This window comes from Nomascus leucogenys, chromosome 18, assembly GCF_006542625.1.
Source record: "Nomascus leucogenys isolate Asia chromosome 18, Asia_NLE_v1, whole genome shotgun sequence".
NCBI lineage: Eukaryota > Metazoa > Chordata > Mammalia > Primates > Hylobatidae > Nomascus > Nomascus leucogenys.
The window spans coordinates 59,185,222-59,192,217 of NC_044398.1; the positions used below are offsets into that span (position 1 = coordinate 59,185,222).

At 41.2% G+C, this 6,996-nt stretch overlaps 1 pseudogene; it reads right to left on the reverse strand.

The window, feature by feature from the left end:
• Window positions 1-6,461: 6,461 nt before the first annotated feature.
• LOC100586731 lies at window positions 6,462-6,728 on the reverse strand (annotated as a pseudogene).
• Between the last annotated feature and the right edge of the window lie 268 nt (window positions 6,729-6,996).

The following is a 6,996-nucleotide window of genomic DNA, read 5'->3' on the forward strand; positions in this document are numbered from 1 at the left end:
ATGCTTCCCCATGTTATCAATCTTGTGAAAACTGCTTTTTTGATGGTACTATGAATCGATATTTTCAAAAGGTATTATTATTTTGATTTTAGGGTACTATCTGCATTTTGAAAGACAAGATCCCAGAATGTCAAAAGATAGAGTATCATTGTTAACTGTTCTACCAGGTTTGGAGGCTCTGTGGGACATTAGGAAGAGCCTGCCTGGGTGTTAGATTTAAGCCATCTGAGTTCTTTTCTTTGTCTGGAGATTTAGCTGTGATAATTTGGTAGGTTGCTGAACTTCCTCCAAGCCTCAGTTTCCTCATAAAGAAAGACAAGGCAGGTTTTGCAACAAGGAAACTGAGATTCTGAGATGAAAACAGCTTCACAGAGTGGGACGTTGGGCTAGAAAGGATCAGGTTACCTCATAACTCAGATTCTGACTCAGTTGTGATGTTCTCCACAAGAGTGTAATTTAGGTCATTTGCTTTTTATTTTCTTGAAAAAAGAAAAAAGTGCATATGTATGTATCCTTATCCAGTTTTTTAACCTCTCAATAGTACAAAAGAAATTCATATTTTGACAATTTGCTAGGGTAAATAAATATACATTGTTATTTGTATACTTCAGAAATTCATTTAGGAATTTTCCTTTTAAAACAAAGCACCCTTTCAATGAATAATTATACCTATATTATAGAAAGCTTAGAAACCATAGGCAAGCAGAAGATAGAAAAAGAATTTATGTTCATCCCCTTGAAGTTACTTTAGTGCATTTTTCTTGCAGGCTTTTTGCTTTGGAAAGAATTACATTATTGTAATATTTAGTAATTAGATTTTAGGAATAAATAAGTAGTAATTATAAATTGGTTGGGCGCGGTGGCTCACGCCTGTAATCCCAGCACTTTGGGAGGCTGAGGTGGGCAGATCACAAGGTCAGGAGATCGAGACCATCCTGGCTAAAACAGGTGAAACCCCATCTCTACTAAAAAATACTAAAAATTAGCCGGGCGTGGTGGCAGGCGCCTGTAGTCCCAGCTACTCGGGAGGCTGAGGCAGGAGAATGGCATGAACCCAGGAGGTGGAGCTTGCAGTGAGCCAAGATCGCGCCACTGCACTCTAGCCTGGGCGTCGGAGCGAGACTCATCTCAAAAAAAAAATTCATCAATTAATTTTAAAAAATAAAAAAATAAATTAAGTTCTTGCTGATTTTGTCTTTTCCTCCTTCTTATAGTAAAAGGAATTTTTGCATATAAAAAGTTTTGTAGAAAAAGGCTAGATGCAATGGCTCACGCCTTAATTCCAGCACTTTGAGAGGCTGAGGTGGGCAGATCACTTGTCAGGAGTTCCAGACCAGCCTGGCCAACATGGTGAACCTCCGTCTCTACTAACAATGAAAAAATTAGCCGGGCATGGTGGCGGGTGCCTGTAATCCCAGTTACTAGGGAGGCTGAGGCAGGAGAATTGCTTGAACCCGGGAGGCAGAGGTTGCAGTGAGCTGACGTCACGCCACTGCACTCCAGCCTGGACATCAGAGTGAGACCTTGTCTCAAAAAGAAAAAAAATAAAAATAAAAAAAATCTGTAGAGAAGTATAAAGAAGGAAAGGGGATAAAAAATCATTCAGAATCCCCTCCCACATTTTTCCCATGTCAGTGGCTAGCTGTGTTTAAAAATAAAACTTTTATATCTCATGCTTCCCCTTTCTTCTCTTCTTTATCCCATTCTTTTTTTCCCCTATGAGTTGCTGTTTTATAGTCCATTCTCCTAAACAGAGGGTAATAATTTCTGCTCCATGGAAGCAGGGATATTTCAGGAATCAACAAAGGTATGTGAAAATGATTTAAAGATTCCTAAATGGTATGCAAACATAATTTTCTCTTGCTCCCAGTTTTCTTTTTTTATAAAGCTCAGAATCTGGATGAGATGTTCTTCCCTGTGGTTGTTCTGGTTTAGAGTCTGCACCACTCCTTATTAACTGGTTAGCTCGTATTTTTGCCAGATGCTCTTTCCTCTGTGTGTCTACACAGAATAAACTATCAAGAATTATGGTGTGATATAGAATTTTGCGATAAAAACTAAGCATCAAAATAATATTACAATAAAACAAACTTTTGTATCTTGTGGATATTGTTATATTTCCTTAACTGTAGTTTTGTTTTTTGAATTATATTATTTTACCTTGCTATATATTAAGTTTGTTTGAGATTTTCAGCTAAATTCCCTGAGATGAGCTAATCTTTGCTGCTCAGCCAGGTTTGGAGGTTGTGTGAAATGGGTCTAAAGATCAGACCACCTGAGGTATATTTCCTTATTTTTTTTTTTTTAAGACGGGGTCTGGCTCTGTCACCCAGGCTGGAGAGCAGTGGCACAGTCATGGCTCATTGTAGCCTCAGCCTCCCAGGCCAAAGCCATCCTCCCACTTCAACCTCCAAACTAGCTGGGACCACAGGCATGCACCATCATGCCTGGCTAATTGTTTTTTTTTTTTTTTTTTCGTAGAGATTAGATCTCCTTACGTCGCTTTGCCTTGGCCTCCCAAAGCATGGGGATTACCTGTGCCAGCCACTGTGCCTGGCCTTGAGATCTGTTTCTCAAGTATTATGCCATATAGCTTAGAGGTGGAGGTGGGCAGAGAGCCTAGGGGGCTGACATTTCATCAGCACTTCATTCTCTAAGCAGCACATACTATGCAGATGTCTTTTTCTAATTTCCACAAGAGTGCCCTATGGGCTAGCAGTGACCATGGCTGGGTTGTTGAGGGGGAGGCAGAAGGTCAGTGTGGTCCTTGATGTCATCTGCTGACACTGGCGTCCCTTGGAATAGCTGTCATCCTGTCTGGTCCTTAGATAATAAACTATGCAATTACCTAGACAATTCACATTCCCATTTCCACAGGCCCTTTCTTTTCATCACTCTGTACTGCTTTGTGCTTCTCTAGGGGTGGGGAGGGCATGGAAATTACCCTGCTCTCATGCTGTTCAGGGCACAGGGAAGCTTCTGCCATTGTGTCTGGTACCATCTGCCCAGGCACACTATGCAGTCATTTCTCTTCAGAGCCTCTGCCTGAGCAATGGGGCCAGGTTTTTATTTCTTCCAGAGACTACCAGCCTATCTCGGGGTTTTGACTCCATCCTCGACCTCAGCCAGTTGTGAGCGGTGCGAGATTAAACAGGTCCCATGTGTGTCTTTCCACAATGTCAGGCTTTTATTAATGCTATTCCAGTCCATGAGCTACATGGAGTTCCCCAGGAGGCAATTCTTCTTAGTACTTCCTGTTCACTCTGTAGTCAGAGCCATGGGCACACAGGCTCAAGCCACTCCACAAGTCAGTCAATATTGCAAACCATACATAATAGTATATTTCATCAATATAGAAATGTTTTAGGTTAAACATTCCATGACAAACAAAGTAACATTTAACATCAAGAGGAAAAAGAGATAGGAGAAAGGATTAATGAACCAGTCCAGTGGGAGCTAAGAAGACAAGAGTCCTGGTCACACCCTGGAGTCCCTTTGGTCTCGAAAGAAGAGTTTTTGAGGTGGCAGAGCCTTCGGCGGCAGGTGCCAAATTCTTATCACAAGTGACTGCAAGACGGTGTCACTTAAGACAGCTGTTTTTGAGCTGCAGAAGATCTAATCCTTTACAGTCACAGAGTCCTCTGGCAATAACTGATAGTGGAAGAGTACACTTGTTTACATCCTTATCTGGTTGCTAGCAGTCTTTTTTTGATTTGTTTGTTAAATAGAACATCTTATCCTTGTTGGCAAAGTGCTCTATGAAATATAAAACGGACTCTTTTTTCTTTTTCTTCGAGATGGAGTCTCACTCTGTTGCCCAGTGAGTGCAGTGGCACAATCTCAGCTCACTGCAACCTCCGCCCCCCGGGGTTCAAGTGATTCTCCTGCCTCAGCCTCCTGAGTAGCTGGGATTACAGGCATGTGTCACCATGACCGGCTAATTTTTGTATTTTTAGTAGAGATGGGGTTTTGCCATCTTGGCCAGGCTGGTCTTGAACTCCTGGCCTCATGATCCACCCACCTTGGCCTCCCAAAGTGCTGGGATTACAGGCATGAACCACCATGCCGAACCAAAATGGAGTCTTCCTCTAAGATGGAATTAGTTATGTCAACTACACAGCCCAAGAGCCGGAGGCAAGTTTCCTCTTTTTGGGACCCATTAGACTCTCTATTACCACTTCTCTGTTTCCATTGAAGTAAGATAAACTCTTCCTCAAGGCTGAGGACTCTTTTCTAGTCTAGAGGCTGAAGACTGGAGAGAAAAGGGGTAAGACTGGGACATCTCCCTTTTACTCGTGTGTTTTCCTCAATATACTGTATGTAGCATGGCTTCTTTTTGACCTCTGAAGCACCTAAGTTTTCTTTCATTTTTTATTTTATTTTTAATTTTTTTCTGCTCACACATCCCAACTACCTGACCTACGTTTTAAAATCCCAGTTCAAGGATAAACTCCTTTAAAGTTTGCTATCTGCTGACACATCCTTCTTCCCAGTCAAGGAACACAGAACAATCCATCTGTCTGAGTGGCAGTGGTGGTTTGTGGGTGAGGAGGCAAAGGGCAGGCTGGAGAAGAAGATACCACCATCCCGCCCATGCATGGGGTATGTGGGTATGGCAGTGCCTTAAGATTTAAAAATATTTAATATATATATTTTTTCTTGTGCTGTTTTCTTTTTTTAAGTCTTAACTGATGCCTTTAAAGGAGTATTTCCTCAATTTAAATAATGTAAGAACCCTTGTAAAATGAAGATCATTTGGCATATCCCTGAGGATGAATCAGATTCATTGAACTGCGATTGTGCAACTGTGCTTTCAGGCAGGGAGTGCTCAAAGGCTAGAACGGCTCTTCTGGAATTCTCAGATATATTCGGCCAGGTTTACCTAGAGGAGAACACGTTGTTTTTAATGAAAGGGATTTAAAGTCACAGTGCACCTTAAGGTGATGACTTTCTGAATGCGTGCTTTTTCATGAGACCCAAGTTGCGAGGGTGAGAGTGCAGGATTGTTTCCTCTTGGAAGAACCCTGATAATCTCTTTGCCTCTCTTTCCTTGAGATGCTTTTCCTTCCATGAAATTTCACGGAGATGAGGACAAGTCAGCTTGGAGATCATCGCCTTCCTCTTTTGGGCTGTCCCTTTATTCTCTCTTTGGAATCAATCACTTCTTGTAATTCAGAAAATTGGGGAAAGGCTGGGGTGTTTCTTATTGGGAAAAAAGTTTTTTTTTTTGCATGTGTGTGAGAATGTTTTTCCTTTTTTTTTCTTGCAGTATAATTTACATGCAGTGATATGTACAAATCTTAAGTGAACGGGTTGATGAATATTTGCCTATGTATACCTACATGTAATCACTACTCAGATCAAAATAGACAATCTGTTCACGACACGGAAAAGTTTTCTAGAGCCCCTTTTCAGTCAAGACCCATTCCTCCAGGTAACTACTATTTGATTTCTATCATCTCTTGGGTGGGCTCTTTGGCCTTGTGTGGGTTTCTTCTCTTCCAACAGCTGGTGAGGTAAGCTGGCCCTGCTATTCCCCAGCCCTGAGAAGGAAGAAGCCAGTCTCTGGGAATTATTTAGAAAATTCCAGCCCTCCTCTTCTGCCTTTCAGAACAGAACTTTTTATTGGATAAGCTTTTTGTTGCTGCTGTTTTTTGTTGGATGGGCTTTTCCCTCTGGAGTGGAAAAGTCTGAGACTCAAATGCTTAGGGAGAAAGAGCCAAAGTAGGTCCTTTGGCATGTTTTGGTTCTAGGCTGCACTTGGTTGGCTGAGACAAATTATTTCTCCAAATAGCCCATGCTAATTTATCAATAATAATGCTTTTACTGTTTTTCACAACCTACATTCTTCCACTCAATAATATTAATACCCTATCTGCTATAATCTATGGATGGCAAAGATGATGTGGATTTAGGTTGTAATAGATGTAATATATGCTTTGACTTGAAAAATGCTGTTACGGATGTGTAGGTGCTGAGATGTAAGCACTATAATGCTTTTATTTTGTTCTGAAGATTTCTTAACTCACTGGTTGAAGGGCTGAAACACATGAGACACTGGGGTTGAAGCAGCCTAGCTTAGCAGACACTTAATTTATTCCAACCCCAGTCTTGATGGAGGTTGATGCAAGCTGTTGAAGAAAGGACAAGACTTTACCCATGCACCTGAGTGTGGCCTCCAGTTGGGTCGAAGAAGAATAGGAATTTGGGAAAGTAAAACTGTTTTTTTTTTTTTCAGGAACTGGCAAAGTTTTAATGTTTAATAATTAATAGCACAATTGACCAAGGTCCAAGATGTGAAGATACCATGTTTAAGAAACTGGGGGGTAAATCACTCTATAGACTAACTATATAGTATGTGATAAGAATGCGCACTTTTTATAAAACCTGTCTACACATAGTAGTTAGCTGCAAAAAGCCATTCAATCCTCTCTTGGCTTGGAAAATCGGTGTTCCAGATTTCAGTATAAATCATTAGCAACCTTCACCTCTTGTGTGGCAGGTATCTTGTTTTTACCTTCCAGTTCTTCCACCCCAGCCTGTGTCATGAGATCTGTGATGTTCTTCTCCAGATCATCCATGCAACTACTCATATCATCAATTCTCCCAATGATCTGGTCAGAGATGATCTGAAATTTATCTTGGATCTGCTGCAGGAGTGTCTGCACCACTGAGGTGAGTTCCTGCTCGGTCTTGGGGTCAGTCTCGGCTATATCCCTGGTGCCCATCTTGGTAGTGATTGTAAAATATTTTTTAACCTATTCTGGGACCTTAAGTTCTTTGTGTAAAATGGAAGGAGATATGTAATGAGGGGGCTATTAATTTATTTCAGGAACAAGTATAGACTTGCTAGTGGGAAGAAGATCCATCTTCTAAAATTTATAGGGTATTGGACAAGTTCAGGAATTTCACAGTGCTCTCCATGTTGGGATTTTTGGGTTATGTCATCCACGTTGCATGACCCTTCTAGTGAGTTTGATTAGACAATGTAGCACA